Source organism: Leguminivora glycinivorella, chromosome 17 (assembly GCF_023078275.1).
Source record: "Leguminivora glycinivorella isolate SPB_JAAS2020 chromosome 17, LegGlyc_1.1, whole genome shotgun sequence".
Lineage (NCBI taxonomy): Eukaryota > Metazoa > Arthropoda > Insecta > Lepidoptera > Tortricidae > Leguminivora > Leguminivora glycinivorella.
Window position 1 is genome coordinate 20,298,024 of NC_062987.1, and position 16,634 is coordinate 20,314,657.

The 16,634-nt window shown below is 40.2% G+C and overlaps 1 protein-coding gene across 1 annotated transcript in view; it reads right to left on the reverse strand.

The window, feature by feature from the left end:
- Positions 1-13,327, reverse strand: part of LOC125235514 (UDP-glucosyltransferase 2) — a 95,120-nt gene extending 81,793 nt beyond the window's left edge. The window contains exon 1 of the mRNA XM_048142091.1: positions 13,245-13,327. The gene's annotated coding sequence lies outside the window, so the exon portion shown is untranslated. The remainder of the gene's footprint in view (positions 1-13,244) is intronic.
- Between the last annotated feature and the right edge of the window lie 3,307 nt (positions 13,328-16,634).

Consider the following 16,634-nt stretch of genomic DNA (forward strand, 5'->3'; position numbering starts at 1 on the left):
CGAGCCCCCCCTTTTTTTCCCTCTTAAGGGTCGCAAGAAAACTTTAACCTTACTTAGTTTGGATACTTAGTTGATCTTTCTTTTTTGCGGGGGGCTGCGCCCTTCGAGCCCCCCCCCCTTATCTTTGCTCTTAAGCGTTGTAAAAAAAACCCTAACCTAACTTATATTCAATACGTACTACGTTGGTATTTCTTTTTAGCGGGGGGCTTCGCCCCCCGAGCCCCCCTTGTAGGTTCTTCGCCCCTCGCCGTCTATTTTGTTTTTCTTATCAATTTTGGATTTGTAAGCGTGTCGACGCTAGCCCGCGAAGTGGGCTGCCTATTTTCGCTTTTTAGGGTCACAGGAAAACCCTAACCTTACTTAGTTTGGATACTTAATCGGTATTTCTATTTTGCGGGGGCTGTGCCCCCCGAGCCTCCCCTTATTTTTCCTCTTAAGGGTCGCAAGAAAACTTTAACCTTACTAAGTTTGGATACTTAGTTGTTCTTTCTTTTTTGCGGGGGGCTGCGCCCCCCGAGCCCCCCCCTTATCTTTGCTCTTAAGCGTTGTCAAAAAAAACCCTAACCTTACTAAGTTTTGATACTTAGTTGTCCTTTCTTTTCTGCGGGGGCTGCGCCCCCCGAGCCCCCCCCCTTATCTTTGCTCTTAAGCGTTGTAAAAAAACCCTAACCTAACTTATTTTCAATACGTACTACGTTGGTATTTCTTTTATGCGGGGGGCTTCGCCCCCCGAGCCCCCCTTGGGGATTCTTCACCCCTCTCTACTTAGTTTGGATACTCAATCGGTATTTCTATTTTGCGGGGGGCTGTGCCCCCCGAGCCTCCCCTTATTTTTCCTCTTAAGGGTCGCAAGAAAACTTTAACCTTACTAAGTTTGGATACTTAGTTGTTCTTTCTTCTTTGCGGGGGGCTCGGGGGGCGCAGCCCCCCGCAAAATAGAAATACCGATTGAGTATCCAAACTAAGTAGAGAGGGGTGAAGAATCCCCAAGGGGGGCTCGGGGGGCGAAGCCCCCCGCATAAAAGAAATTTATCTTTTCTCTTAAGCGTTGTCAAAAAAAACCCTAAACTTACTAAGTTTGGATACTTAGTTGTTCTTTCTTTTATGCGGGGGGCTGCGCCCCCCGAGCCCCCGCCCCTTATCTTTGCTCTTAACAGTTGTAAAAAACCCTAACCTAACTTATTTTCAATACGTACTACGTTGGTATTTCTTTTATGCGGGGGGCTTCGCCCCCCAAGCCCCCCTTGGGGATTCTTCGCCCCTCTCTACTTAGTTTGGATACTCAATCGGTATTTTTATTTTGCGGGGGGCTGTAAAATTTAACCTCACTTAGTTTGGATACTTAGTTGATCTTTCGTTTTTGCGGGGCTGCGCCCCCCGAGCCCCCCCCCTTATCTTTGCTCTTAAGCGTTGTCAAAAAAAACCCTAACCTTACTAAGTTTTGATACTTAGTTGTCCTTTCTTTTCTGCCCCCGAGCCCCCCCCCTTATCGTTGCTCTTAAGCGTTGTAAAAAAACCCTAACCTAACTTATTTTCAATACGTACTACGTTGGTATTTCTTTTATGCGGGGGGCTTCGCCCCCCGGGCCCCCTTGGGGATTATTCACCCCTCTCTACTTAGTTTGGATACTCAATCGGTATTTTTATTTTGCGGGGGGCTGTAAAATTTAATCTCACTTAGTTTGGATACTTAGTTGATCTTTCGTTTTTGCGGGGGCTGCGCCCCCCGAGCCCCCCCCCCTTATCTTTGCTCTTAAGCGTTGTAAAAAAACCCTAACCTTACTAAGTTCGGATACTTAGTTGTTCTTTCTTTTATGCGGGGGGCTGCGCCCCCCGAGCCCCCGCCCCTTATCTTTGCTCTTAAGCGTTGTAAAAAACCCTAACCTAACTTATTTTCAATACGTACCACGTTGGTATTTCTTTTTGGCGGGGGGCTTCGCCCCCCGAGCCCCCCTTGGGGGTTCTTCGCCCCTCTCTACTTAGTTTGGATACTTAATCGGTATTTTTATTTTGCGGGGGCCGTGCCCCCGAGCCCCCCCTGATTTTCCCTCTTAAGGGTCGCAAGAAAACTTTAACCTTACTTAGTTTGGATACTTAGTTGATCTTTCTTTTTGCGGGGGGCTGCACCCTTCGAGCCCCCCCCCCTTATCTTTGCTCTTAAGCGTTGTAAAAAAAACCCTAACCTAACTTATATTCAATACGTACTACGTTGGTATTTCTTTTTAGCGGGGGGCTTCGCCCCCCGAGCCCTCCTTGTAGGTTCTTCGCCCCTCGCCGTCTATTTTGTTTTTCTTATCAATTTTGGATTTGTAAGCGTGTCGACGCTAGCCCGCGAAGTGGGCTGCCTATTTTCGCTTTTTAGGGTCACAAGAAAACCCTAACCTTACTTAGTTTGGATACTTAATCGGTATTTCTATTTTCTTATCAATTTTGGATTTGTAAGCGTGTCGACGCTAGCCCGCGAAGTGGGCTGCCTATTTTCGCTTTTTCGGGTCACAAGAAAACCCTAACCTTACTTAGTTTGGATACTTAATCGGTATTTCTATTTTGCAAGTTTGGATACTTAGTTGTTCTTTCTTTTATGCGGGGGGCTGCGCCCCCCGAGCCCCCGCCCCTTATCTTTGCTCTTAACAGTTGTAAAAAACCCTAACCTAACTTATTTTCAATACGTACTACGTTGGTATTTCTTTTATGCGGGGGGCTTCGCCCCCCGAGCCGCCCTTGGGGATTCTTCGCCCCTCTCTACTTAGTTTGGATACTCAAGCGGTATTTTTATTTTGCGGGGGGCTGTAAAATTTAACCTCACTTAGTTTGGATACTTAGTTGATCTTTCGTTTTTGCGGGGGCTGCGCCCCCCGAGCCCCCCCCCCCCTTATCTTTGCTCTTAAGCGTTGTAAAAAAACCCTAACCTAACTTATTTTCAATACGTACCACGTTGGTATTTCTTTTTGGCGGGGGGCTTCGCTCACCGAGCCCCCCTTGTGGGTTCTTCGCCCCTCGTCGGCCATTTTGTTTTTCTTATCAATTTAGGATTTATAAGCGTGTCGACGCTAGCCCGCGAAGTGGGTTTCCTATTTTCGCTTTAAAGGATAACAAGAAAACCCTAACCCAAATATTTTAAATACTACGATGCATCGCCAACTCACTAATTTAATCTACTTGAAAGTTGGCAGCGCATAACACTTAAATTCGCACCGCTTAGTATAAACCACGGTGGTGTAGTGTCATTCATGGTACGTTTTTGCCCTCACGCTAGTAATATTTCTAGGTTCGATTCCCGGCAAATGCAAAACTTTTTGTATTTTTATTTTTATTATTTTTCTTCTTGTTGCCATCAGCTATCATAATTATGTTACGAAGTTTCACTTATGCCGCGCGGAGGAACTCCACGCACAAATTTTTAATGTTTGCGTCCGTTTTCTTTAGTCAAACACAATTTTGTTGATTTTTCCGAGGTAAGTTTTTATCTTCTGTTTAACGCCATCTGTGAGAATATTGTGGCGTGACGTTGTAGGAGAGGCATCGTAATTATTTCAGCTCATCTTTTCTATATCAAATTGGTTAGTACTTATTCTTGCCACCTTCGGCGCTACATTTATTTATAAAGAATAAGTTTTTTTGTGTACTTCAAAATTATTAAACACTGGATCATAAAAAAATAATATAAATATTCTCGTTACATAATTAAATTTTACGAGAATCGGTTGAATAGAGGAAAATATACGGACATAAAAATGCAAATTTCGATCTAAAAGCAAACAGGATTTTACTTTCTACTGAAAAAAAAATGATTGTATGTGTATAAAATGTATATCGCTTAGTTGGTTAAAATATAATTATTAATATAAAATTCAAATGCAAAAAAAGTACAAAAAATATGGCACCTGGAGGATTCGAACGCAGAACTTGGTGATTAGAAATTTGAAAAAAAAGCACCGTGACTTACCACTGAGCCACCCTAACACATACGTAGCTTGGCGAAATTAAAATGCTTATACTCATGCAAAATTACATATTTTTACATCTACCGTCTAAACCTGTGTTCTAAAACGTCTGATTTTTTTGCCAAGCACTCTATATACATGCATCTAAAAGACAAGACTTTTAAGATATCGATACGGCTAAAAGTTAAGGCGTGAGGCCCCATGACTTTGTCATTTTTAATAATTTCCAAAATCTGGGACGACAAAAAAATTTTATTGAGTCATAGAATCTGGTCACAAAATTTCACGCGTATCGGTTGGGAAATACGAGCTGTAGAGCGAGACATCCGGACATACAAAAGCAAATTGCTTGAGTTAAAACGTAGCCCTTGCTTCGCTGCGGTCAATGAGCTACCGTATAGACTGAATCGTTATAGAAGCTCTAGAGGTCTCTGTTTTTAACTCCCGACGCAAAAACGACGGGGTGTCAAACATATGACGTGTCTGTCTGTCTGTCTGTCTGTCTGTTTGTCTGTCTGTCTGTGTGTGTGTATGTCTGTGGCATCGTAACTCCCGAACGGATGAACCGATTTAGATTTAGTTTTTTTTGTCTAAAAGCTGAGTTAGTCGGGAGTGTTTTTAGCCATGTTTCATGAAAATCGGTCCACTATGTCGCGGTCGGGGGTTTTTTCAAAATTTTAATTTTGTGGTTATTATTTAGGCAAAAAGCTATGTTCGGATGTTTCCCTCCACAAAATAAAATGTTAAATTATACCTACCAAAAATTGGCTTTAAGTTCCGGTATGATTTGCAGCTCTTAGTTTGTTGTAAATAATCACTTTACCGACGAAGAAAGTATTTAGATTTTAAATCAATCGGGACATGTGTCACAGAATCACTATAATTACCTATTAAGGTGCACTAGGGTAATTCCAAAAGTAGTCTAATTTCAAAAGTCGCACAAATGCACCATTATTTCCATCATATCAAGATTCTCCTTTCGGAATTACCAGAGCATTTTTGTCATTCGGAATTACCCTAAAGCACCTTATAAGAATTACTATTGCCCGCGGCTTTTCCGGACCGATGCAAAAACAAAACTTTCAAAAAATTAAAATTTTGAAAAAACCCCCGACCGCGACCTAGTGGACCGATTTTCATGAAACATGGCTAAGAACACTCCCGACTAACTCAGCTTCCAGATAAAAAAAACTAAATCAAAATCGGTTCATCCGTTCGAGCGCTACGATGCCACAGACAGACACACACACAAACAGACAGACAGACAGACATACACACAGATAGACACGTCAAACTTATAACACCCCTTCGTTTTTGCGTCGGGAGTTAAAAAAGAAACGAACATAAAAATAAGGACAGGTCAAGTTGAAATGGACTAAGTTATTAGCTATACAACATGTTTAGTGAATTCCTACTGGCCCAGAGACCAGCTTGTGTCAGTTTATTTACATTTAAGAAGTTATAGCGTGATGTGTAGATTATTGTTATGTCATAGGCTATTGCGAAGATTTTTGCGGCTACGTTTCCATTCAAAGGTTTTGCATAAGGACTTGATAAAATATTTTCTGTTTTTTGACGTGTCAAACAAAGGTTCACTTTACAATTAAACTTAAGAGGATACGGTAGCGAAAATGCTAAAATGGAAAGGAGCCCCTCTTTCAACTTGGTAATTTTAGTTAAATATACAAGTGTTATTAACTAGATTTATCAAAAAAAATTGTCCATTAAGAACAACTCAGTCAAAAGATATTTCAAAAAAATCTTTAAAATCGAGGTCCGCTCTCGACTCTTTCCTCCTTCAAAACTTAATCAATCGGAACGATATTTGAGAATCTGAATAACAATGAAATAATCTATGTCGGACCGTTTAGCTTTTTTAGGGTTCCGTAGTCAACTAGGAACCCTTATAGTTTCGCCATGTCTGTCTGTCCGTCCGTCCGTCCGTCCGTCCGTCCGTCCGTCCGTCCGTCCGTCCGCGGATAATCTCAGTAACCGTAAGCACTAGAAAGCTGAAATTTGGTACCAATATGTATATCAATCACGCCAACAAAGTGCAAAAATAAAAAATGGAAAAAAATGTTTTATTAGGGTACCCCCCCTACATGTAAAGTGGGGGCTGATATTTTTTTTCATTCCAACCCCAACGTGTGATATATTGTTGGATAGGAATTTAAAAATGAATAAGGGTTTACAAAGATCGTTTTTTGATAATATTAATATTTTCGGAAATAATCGCTCCTAAAGGAAAAAAAAGTGCGTCCCCCCCCTCTAACTTTTGAACCATATGTTTAAAAAATATGAAAAAAATCAAAAAAGTAGAACATTATAAAGACTTTCTAGGAAAATTGTTTTGAACTTGATAGGTTCAGTAGTTTTTGAGAAAAATACGAAAAACTACGGAACCCTACACTGAGCGTGGCCCGACACGCTCTTGGCCGGTTTTGGTTAATTGTTACCAATCTTGAGTATTACACCTTTTTTTGCGCCACAATGAAAAAGGCCGTTTTTGGAAATTTTTGATTGGCTCTACAGGCTATTGGCTATAAAAATAATAACAATCTGTGTTGAAAAAATCATTGCTCTATCTTCAAAAACCAGGGAGGAAATAGTCGAGAGCATTTGTATGGAGAATTGACCCCTACCGTATCGTCTTAAAAATAATCCATACTAATATTATAAATGGGAAAGTGTGTGTGTCTATTTGTTTGTCCGTCTTTCACGGCAAAACGGAGCGACGAACTAACGTGATTTTTTAAGTGGAGATAGTTGAAGGGATGGAGAGTGACATAGGCTACTTTTTGTCTCTTTCTAACGCGAGCACAGCCACGGGCAAAAGCTAGTAATTTATAAGATAAATATACTCTGTCAAACAAGTCTGTCAGTAAATAAGAACAAAGAAAACGATATGCATCATTTTCTTTAGGGTGCTAGAGAAAAGGATACCTATAGTTTTCTTTGTTCTTATTTACTGACAGACTTGTTTGACAGAGTATAGTTGTGTTAACCGTAATATCATATGCATTAAAAAAGATACACCCTTTTTTTCATTGGGCAGTCGTATAAAAAAGTGTGTCAATGTCATCATTAATGTATTTCCTTCTTTATTTCTAAATAACTTCCTAATTCTTACGACTCTTCATATTATTTATTAATAAGTAATAATAGACAGATTTAAATAATTATTTTTAATTTATTATTTCAATCTGTCTAGACTTTGTTTAGACCATGCTTAGAATTTAGATCACCTAAATCTTATGTTTAATTTATTATTCTGTTTTTGCATGTATTATACGTAATTATTTCTTCTTCGTATTTCATTTACTTAATTTTAAGCGTCAAGGCATTGAATGAAACTTAAATGTCACTGAAACATGTTTTCAAATAAATAAATAATTTTGATTATTAATGCGCCTTTCAAAAACGCTGATTATGAAGACATGGCCTTAGTGCGTTTTCACATTATCCGATCCGATATCGGATGCAGGAAGGATTTCAAAGGAAGAAATCAAAGGTGGCGGTGTAAATATATGGGGTATCGGTCCGACATCCGATATCGGATCGAATTAATATGAAAACGCACTTATTCACACCTATCTGTCAAGTTGCTAATTTACTTATCTTTATGATAATTTGACGGGTCCTATTACCAAATGGATAAGTTAGTGTCAAAAACCCTTTTAGGTAACCTTGTAGGTCGTGTCACGTGTATGGTTACAGAAAATTTCTAAATTAAACCATTATTGAGAACTTTAGTTTTTCAACTTTCCCTAACTGCTTCAAAAACGAAATAAGTAAGTAGGTGCTTTCGTCATTGTATTTTTCTGAAAATCCGAATTTTCTATTGTCCCATGGGTGTCGCAAAAGTCGACTGTGGGATATGGGTTTTAAATTGTGGAAAGGCTGGCAACCCTCACTGCAATGTCACAATTTCGTTTTCATTCGACCCCCTATTTGCCAAGAGTGGCACTGAAATTTGAGTAGTCTCATGTGCTCTGCCTACCCCTTTATGGGATAGGTACAGGCGTGATTGTATGCATGTATGCCTTTACTATGCCCATAGACGAATTAAACACAATAAAACTTTATGTCTTAATTGCTAGTAGCACTGAAACTTGTGCAGTTTTGTGTACTCTGTTTACCCCTTTTAATAACAGGGAATACAGGCGTGAGTTAGAAGAATAAGAGAAGCTGAGCGTGACCTGACCGTGATATAACAAAACAATGATTAAGGTACAGCGGAACAAATCTCAACTGGAGGGGGGTCATTGTAACTAATCGATTTTTTCCATTATTACACTATGATGTTGAGTTCTACATGTATCCACTGAACACGCCTACCATACATAACCAATAATCAGTCAGTAGTTAATCAGTTGTTTTCGATTATTCTACCATTGTCATTTTTCCTTCTCCTTGCACCATTTTTACATGTCTCTGTTTAGCCCGATGGTTGACTGGTAGAGAATGTCATTAGGCATTAAGTCCACCATTTGTACATTTTTGTTTTATTTGTGCATAAAAGTTTAAATAAATAACCGGTGGACACTGTATTTAATAATGCAAACTTTGTAAAACATGGAAAAAATGGATCAGTTATACCTACTGGTTAATACATTTGGCCCCCAGTCGGAATTCGGCTCGCTGTACCTTACATTACAAATGAATTCTATAATTACTCGTCGCTTTGACAGTTCAAAAAATTAACCTGATTTGTCCAGTCAGGCAAATATTCAATCCTTTTGTGAGCACGCAATGCTATATTTATTAGCCATTCTAAATGAGACTAAAGTCTCCTTGTACCTAGAATCCTAGAAACCATTGTCTCGTATAACTCAACAGACAGCTGTTGCACGAAGGACCTCGGATTATAAAGTTATCTATAACTGTGTAACTAAAACCTCATAACGAAAGTACACAAACTCACAAAGTAACTAACCACAAAATTAAAATTGTGAAAAAACCCCCGACCGTTACATAGTAGACCAATTTTCAAGAAACACGTCTAAGAACACTCCCGACTAATATTATAAAATTAAAACGGGACTTACTCCCGACTAACTCAGCTTTCAATCAAAAAAAATCTAAATCGGTTCATCCGTTCGAGAGCTACGATGCCACAGACAGACAGACAGACAAACACACAGACAGACGCGTCAAACTTATAACACCCCTTCGTTTTTGCGTCGGGGGTTAATAAAAACCGGCCAAGAGCGTGTCGGGCCACGCTCAAAATCGGTCCGCTATGTCGCGGTCGTGCGTTTTTTTTTTCAAAATATTAATTGTGTGGTTAGGTTATTTCTAGTCATCTTTAAAATAGTACATTACGATACAAGTGCGTAAAAAAGGAAGTTCGAAACGAGTGGCGATAAATTAAACAGATGACCCTCCGAAGTTTCGACCTGGCATATAATGAACCACTTCTCGAACTAGTGCGTAAAAAAACGACCATCTGTACTGAAATAGTACATTACGATACAAGTGCGTAAAAAAGGAAGTTCGAAACGAGTGGCGATAAATTAAAACACGACCGAAGGGAGTGTTTTAAATCGACACGAGTTTCGAATTTCCTTTTCGCACGTGTATCGTACGACGTTTTTCAGTACAGATGAGCCTCCAAAGTTTCGACATGGCATATAACCACTTCTCGCACTAGTGCGTAAAAAAAACACCATCTGTACTGAAAATTATATTTGTAATCGTTATAAATACAAAATTTGACGGCGACTGTACATAACCTTACATCATAGCGAAAGACGTTATACTGGTTAATATAGGTGAATAGGCTGCAGCGGACCAACTTAAGTTTGCTGTTACAAAGCGATGGAACTAGTTACATTTGTTTTGGTCAACATTTTACCGGCTACATTGATAAGTTTCTAGTCACGTAAGCGACCGTAGAGCCAGTTTTGTTTCCTGTAAGATGGTTCCGTACTGTAAACAGTATTGGAATTTAGTAATATTACCTATAAATAAAAAATAAATATTTTATAAAAGTACCATAGTTTTAGATAGACTATGTACTAGGCACTGGCACATCTCGGACACTGGCAATCAAATATATGAAAGAGGCGCGTTCCTAGCACACATTCTAAGCTCGTGTAGGTGAACGCGTACCATGCTTGTATGAGTGATATATGACAGGTTGACTGTTCGCATTTTTGACAGGCGGTAACTGTGAGGTAACCGAGAGGGGGTGGGCGGCACTTTCATCGGGGAGCGGAAGTGGCCATTCTGTACGATCCCACCAAAAGCGAATAAGTGATAAGCTATCGGTGAAAAAAACGGACAAAAGATAGTCACTCCCGCGTAAAGAAAAGCACGCTATAAAATAAAACATTTTTCCCCTCACTAGCTCGGAAACACGTTTTTTTTTTTTTGAGTATGAATAGGTAGACGTTTGACCACGATCACACCTGATGGTAAATGATGATGCGGTCTACGGTGGATCACGCGTGTTTTGTCCTTTAATACCAGCGGGTAAAAACGCATTTTATCCACTAGTGGGTAAAGTAATTTGACCTTTTATAAAGTCAAATTAATTGCTTTAAAATTGATAAAAGTAGGTGAATCTAGTAATAATAAAGATGATTTACCACCTGTGGAACTACTCGAAGCAGTGATAAACGCATTTTTTGCGTTGTAGTTTCCTCGCTATAGTGAGGGGAAAAGTTTTGTGTTACACTCGGGTGCAAATGTATTTTACTTCTCGTGTGTTAAAAAGCTCGCAAGTTCAGGATTCTATTCTCGAGCCACTCGCTTCGCTCGTGGTTCAACTATAGAATCCTTTCTCTTGCTCGTTTTTCCATTCCACACTCGGCGTTATTTAAAATACAACTTTGCCCCCTTGTATAACAAATAACTATTTCACCACACCAACTGGTAAAGGCTTACTTTGCTATCCGAAAACAGATAGCAAAATTGCATTTTATCCACAAGAGTGCAAACTAATTGCATACAGATTTTAACTTGATGTCTTAAGATGGATGGTAAAATTTACCTATAACTGATGATTTTGAAACATAAATATTGAAAAAAATTGATGCATTTGATTTAAATTGATGTTTTATATTTAGTATTTTGTTCGTGTTGGTGTGGTGAAAAATTTTGTGTTCACTCGGTGGCAAACTTTGTTTAACCTTCGTGCCTTGAAACCCTCGCAACGCTCAAACTTTCACCGAGTGGTTCAATATTGGAATCTTTCGCTTGCTCGGGTATCAATATTGGCACGTGCGGTTAAACAACAACTTTGCCCCCTTGTAAAACAAATAACTATTAATTGTACGTATTCAAAATTCTTAATATAAATGACAATGACCAAAAAAACGCAAACAGTTTTTCCTTTCCATACACAAACTAATTATTCATCATAAACTTAGATTTTCAGCAATCAAATCATTACGGACAATAAACTATGTAAAATGTCTTATACGCAACTAGGTGGTACAGTCAAAGTTAAAAGAGTTTACATTATATTGTCTTCGGTTACCGCGATAGTTACTCATGAAATAAAACTATGGAAACGGATTAAATCGCGTATAATGAATTTATAATACATTCATAGTTTTATTTCATGAGTTTACATTTTTAACCCCCGACGCAAAAACGACGGAGTGTTATAAGTTTGACGTGTCTGTCTGTCTGTCTGTTTGTCTGTCTGTGTGTGTGTCTGTCTGTGGCATCGTAGCTCCCGAACGGATGAACCGATTTCGATTTAGTTTTTATCATTTGAAAGCTGTGTTAGTTGGGAGTGTTCTTAGCCATGTTTCATGAAAATCGGTCCACTAGGTCGCGGTCGGGGGTTTTTTCAAAATTTTAATTTTGTGGTTAGGTTATTAATATTTCTACACGTTCACAAGCTACTAGTACAATCATTAAACAATGTGTCCTGATAGAAGTTTAAGGGATTCTAAAGTTTGAGTTAGGTACCTATTCTCGCCGCCGATTTTAGGAAATAGTTATTTGTTTTACAAGGGGGCAAAGTAGTTGTTTAACCGCACGTGCCAATATTGATACCCGAGCGAGCGAAAGATCCCAATATTGAACCGCAAGCGTATTAGCGAGTGGTTCAAAAAGTGGATTCTTGAGCGTTGCGAGGGTCTCAAGGCACGTAGGTTAAACAAACTTTGCCGCTGAGTGAAACACAAAATTTTTCACCACACCAACACGAACAAAATATACTGTCTATAAAACATCAATTTAAATGAAATCCAGCAATCTATTCAATATTTATGATTCAAAATGATTATTTGTAGGAAAATTCTACCAGTCAAGTTAAAATTTGTATGAAATTACTTTGCACTCTTGTGGATAAAATGCAATATCGCTATCCGTTTTCGAATAGCAAAATAAATTGATCTTTACCAGTTGGTGTGGTGACAATGTAATTTTTAACTCTCCATGCTACCCTAAGACCGTTTTCACATTATCCGATCCGATATCGGATGTCGGAAGGATTTCTATAGAAAAAATCCAAGATGGTGCCTGTAATGTATGGGATATCGGTCCGACATCCGATATCGGATCGGATAATGTGAAAACGCACTAATAAGTAAGTAATTCGGTGACACAAAAAAGGGTATCACAGTAAGATTAGGTAGGTATACAGCTCACTGGAGAACTTTAAACTTATTCAAATATCGTTCCTAGACTTCCTAGATAATAAAAGTAGGTACCGAAGTACCTAAATACATCTGCGTGAAGTCAACATTTCCGAAATTTTCTCGGTATGTTAATTAGTAGGTACATAGTACCGATTGCATCTATAAGAAAATGCATAGTTTCATTATTTGCATAAATATATACAATTGACTCTGTACCTAAATGTTAATTAGTAAGACACGTTAATTGAATGGCATGCAAGCACATAATTTTCTTACATTATATTTCGTAATCTGAAGTTTTCCGAAAATTATAAACCTATGATTAACCGTATAAATCGACGCAATTATTTTCGTACTAGATATTTCACTATTTAAGTGAGCAATTACTTGCGTAACTGATTTCTAGATCTGCAGGTTTTGCAAAACCTTAAATGAAATGCCCGGTAAAAAATGCCACTCACTTTATACGTTTATTTTTCAATCTTTAACTAACTAGATCATTTATTGCGTAATCTTGACGACTTTTATCTCAAACTCGTAGTTTCTATAACATTTCGTCTATTTTACAAAACTTTTAGTTGAGCCATTATAAGTTTTGGACGACCTAAAACTTTTTAGCGAAAGTCCACAAAAAAGAACACTGGCCACATAAAAAAACTAAAGCACTAAGAAAGAAAAACAATTAAAAACAAACACTCACCTTACGAAGTCCAAGTTCAAATTTTGAATTAAGAATCGAACGTTAACTCGCGCGCGTTGCCCGCGCGGCGCGACACCACAATAGCCCTCCCACTTGCCTACCACTACTTACTTCAATGGAATCTTGGTGGTACGTGATCGTGTGATAGGTGCGAAATATTTGACTAGGTTCCGTTGCGTAGTCAACTCTGTGTAATTTATTACTAGTGGCTCTGTGAGCTGTAGACCTTCGCGACATGCTTAGAGAACGCAAAGCTGAAAAATATTAATTGATTGTCACAGTCCAATCACGACAGTGACAGTTTCAAGCGACATAATACTCGTACGCTATATAGGTACTTAACACAAACCCATTTATGGCAATTACTACATTTAACGAAATTAATCAAAAACTGCGGAGCTATCATGCTAGCATTGCTGCCCCCCCTCGTGGATGCCTCGCCTTCCGTCCCACATTTTGTTTTGTGAGCGTATCAACGCTAGTCCGCGAAGTGGACTGTCTATTGCTCTTAAGGGTAACAATTTTTTTTATTATATTACTTTTTACTCTTGAGGGTAACAAAAAAACCCAAACCCGACTTGTTTTAAATACTACGTAGAACTTTATTTTTTGCGGGGCTTCACCCCTGAGCCCCCTGTATTTGCTCTTAAGGGTCACAGGAAAACCCTGACCCAACTTATTTTAAATACTACGTTGATCTTTCTTTTATACGGGGGGCTTCGCCCCCCGAACCCGTGTTGCTCTTAACGCTCACAGGAAAACCCTAACCTAGCTTATTTTAAATACTACCTTGATCTTTCTTTTATGCAGGGGGCTTCGCCCCCCAAAACCCCCTTGTTTTGCTCTTAAGGGTTACAACAAAACCCTAACCCAACTTATTTTAAATACTACCTTGATCTTTTTTTATGCGGGGCGCTTCGCCCCCTGAACCCCCCTTGGCTGCCTATTTTCGCTTTTCAGGGTCGCAAGAAAACCCTAACCTAACTTAGTTTAAATCCTTAATCGGTATTTCTATTTTGCGGGGGGCTGCGCCCCCGAGCCCCCGATTATTTTCGATCTTAAACTTCGCAAGAAAACCCTAACCTAACTTATTTTCAATACGTACTACGTTGGTGTTTCTTTTTGGCCTTGGGGATTCTTCGCCCCTCTCTACTTAGTTTGGATACTTAATCGGTAATTCTATTTTGCGGGGGGCTGTGCCCCCCGAGCCCCCCCCCTTTTTTTCCCTCTTAAGGGTCGCAAGAAAACTTTAACCTTACTTAGTTTGGATACTTAGTTGATCTTTCTTTTTTGCGGGGGGCTGCGCCCTTCGAGCCCCCCCCCCTTATCTTTGCTCTTAAGCGTTGTAAAAAAAACCCTAACCTAACTTATATTCAATACGTACTACGTTGGTATTTCTTTTTAGCGGGGGCTTCGCCCCCGAGCCCCTTGTAGGTTCTTCGCCCCTCGCCGTCTATTTTGTTTTTCTTATCAATTTTGGATTTGTAAGCGCGTCGACGCTAGCCCGCGAAGTGGGCTGCCTATTTTCGCTTTTTAGGGTCACAAGAAAACCCTAACCTTACTTAGTTTGGATACTTAATCGGTATTTCTATTTTGCGGGGGGCTGTGCCCCCCGAGCCTCCCCTTATTTTCCCTCTTAAAGGTCGCAAGAAAACTTTAACCTTACTAAGTTTGGATACTTAGTTGTTTTTTCTTTTTTGCGGGGGGCTGCGCCCCCCGAGCCCCCCCCTTATCTTTGCTCTTAAGCGTTGTAAAAAAACCCTAACCTTACTAAGTTTTGATACTTTGTTGTTCTTTCTTTTATGCGGGGGGCTGCGCCCCCGAGCCCCCCCCTTATCTTTGCTCTTAAGCGTTTTAAAAAAACCCTAACCTAACTTATTTTCAATACGTACTACGTTGGTATTTCTTTTATGCGGGGGGCTTCGCCCCCCGAGCCCCCCTTGGGGGTTCTTCGCCCCTCTCTACTTAGTTTGGATACTCAATCGGTATTTCTATTTTGCGGGGGCTGTGCCCCCGAGCCCCCCTTTTTTCCCTCTTAAGGGTCGCAAGAAAACTTTAACCTTACTTAGTTTGGATACTTAGTTGATCTTTCTTTTTTGGGGGGCTGCGCCCTTCGAGCCCCCCCCTTATCTTTGCTCTTAAGCGTTGTAAAAAAACCCTAACCTAACTTATATTCAATACGTACTACGTTGGTATTTCTTTTTGGCGGGGGCTTCGCCCCCCGAGCCCCCCTTGTCGGTTCTTCGCCCCTCGCCGTCTATTTTGTTTTTCTTATCAATTTTGGATTTGTAAGCGTGTCGACGCTAGCCCGCGAAGTGGGCAGCCTATTTTCGCTTTTTAGGGTCACAAGAAAACCCTAACCTTACTTAGTTTGGATACTTAATCGGTATTTCTATTTTGCGGGGGGTTGTGCCCCCCGAGCCTCCCCTTATTTTCCCTCTTAAGGGTCGCAAGAAAACTTTAACCTTACTAAGTTTGGATACTTAGTTGTTCTTTCTTTTTTGCGGGGGCTGCGCCCCCGAGCCCCCCCCCCTATCTTTGCTCTTAAGCGTTGTAAAAAAACCCTAACCTTACTAAGTTTTGATACTTAGTTGTTCTTTCTTTTATGCGGGGGCTGCGCCCCCGGCCCCCCTTATCTTTGCTCTTAAGCGTTGTAAAAAAACCCTAACCTAACTTATTTTCAATACGTACTACGTTGGTATTTCTTTTATGCGGGGGGCTTCGCCCCCCGAGCCCCCCTTGGGGGTTCTTCGCCCCTCTCTACTTAGTTTGGATACTTAATCGGTATTTCTATTTTGCGGGGGCTGTGCCCCCGAGCCTCCTTATTTTCCCTCTTAAGGGTCGCAAGAAAACTTTAACCTTACTAAGTTTGGATACTTAGTTGTTCTTTCTTTTTTGCGGGGGCTGCGCCCCCCGAGCCCCCCCCTTATCTTTGCTCTTAAGCGTTGTAAAAAAAACCCTAACCTTACTAAGTTTTGATACTTAGTTGTTCTTTCTTTTATGCGGGGGCTGCGCCCCCGAGCCCCCCCTTATCTTTGCTCTTAAGCGTTGTAAAAAAACCCTAACCTAACTTATTTTCAATACGTACTACGTTGGTATTTCTTTTATGCGGGGGGCTTCGCCCCCCGAGCCCCCTTTGGGGGTTCTTCGCCCCTCTCTACTTAGTTTGGATACTCAATTGGTATTTTTATTTTGCGGGGGGCTGTAAAATTTAACCTCACTTAGTTTGGATACTTAGTTGATCTTTCTTTTATGCGGGGGCTGCGCCCCCGAGCCCCCCCCCTTATCTTTGCTCTGAAGCGTTGTAAAAAAACCCTAACCTAACTTATTTTCAATACGTACCACGTTGGTATTTCTTTTTGGCGGGGGGCTTCGCCCCCCGAGCCCCCC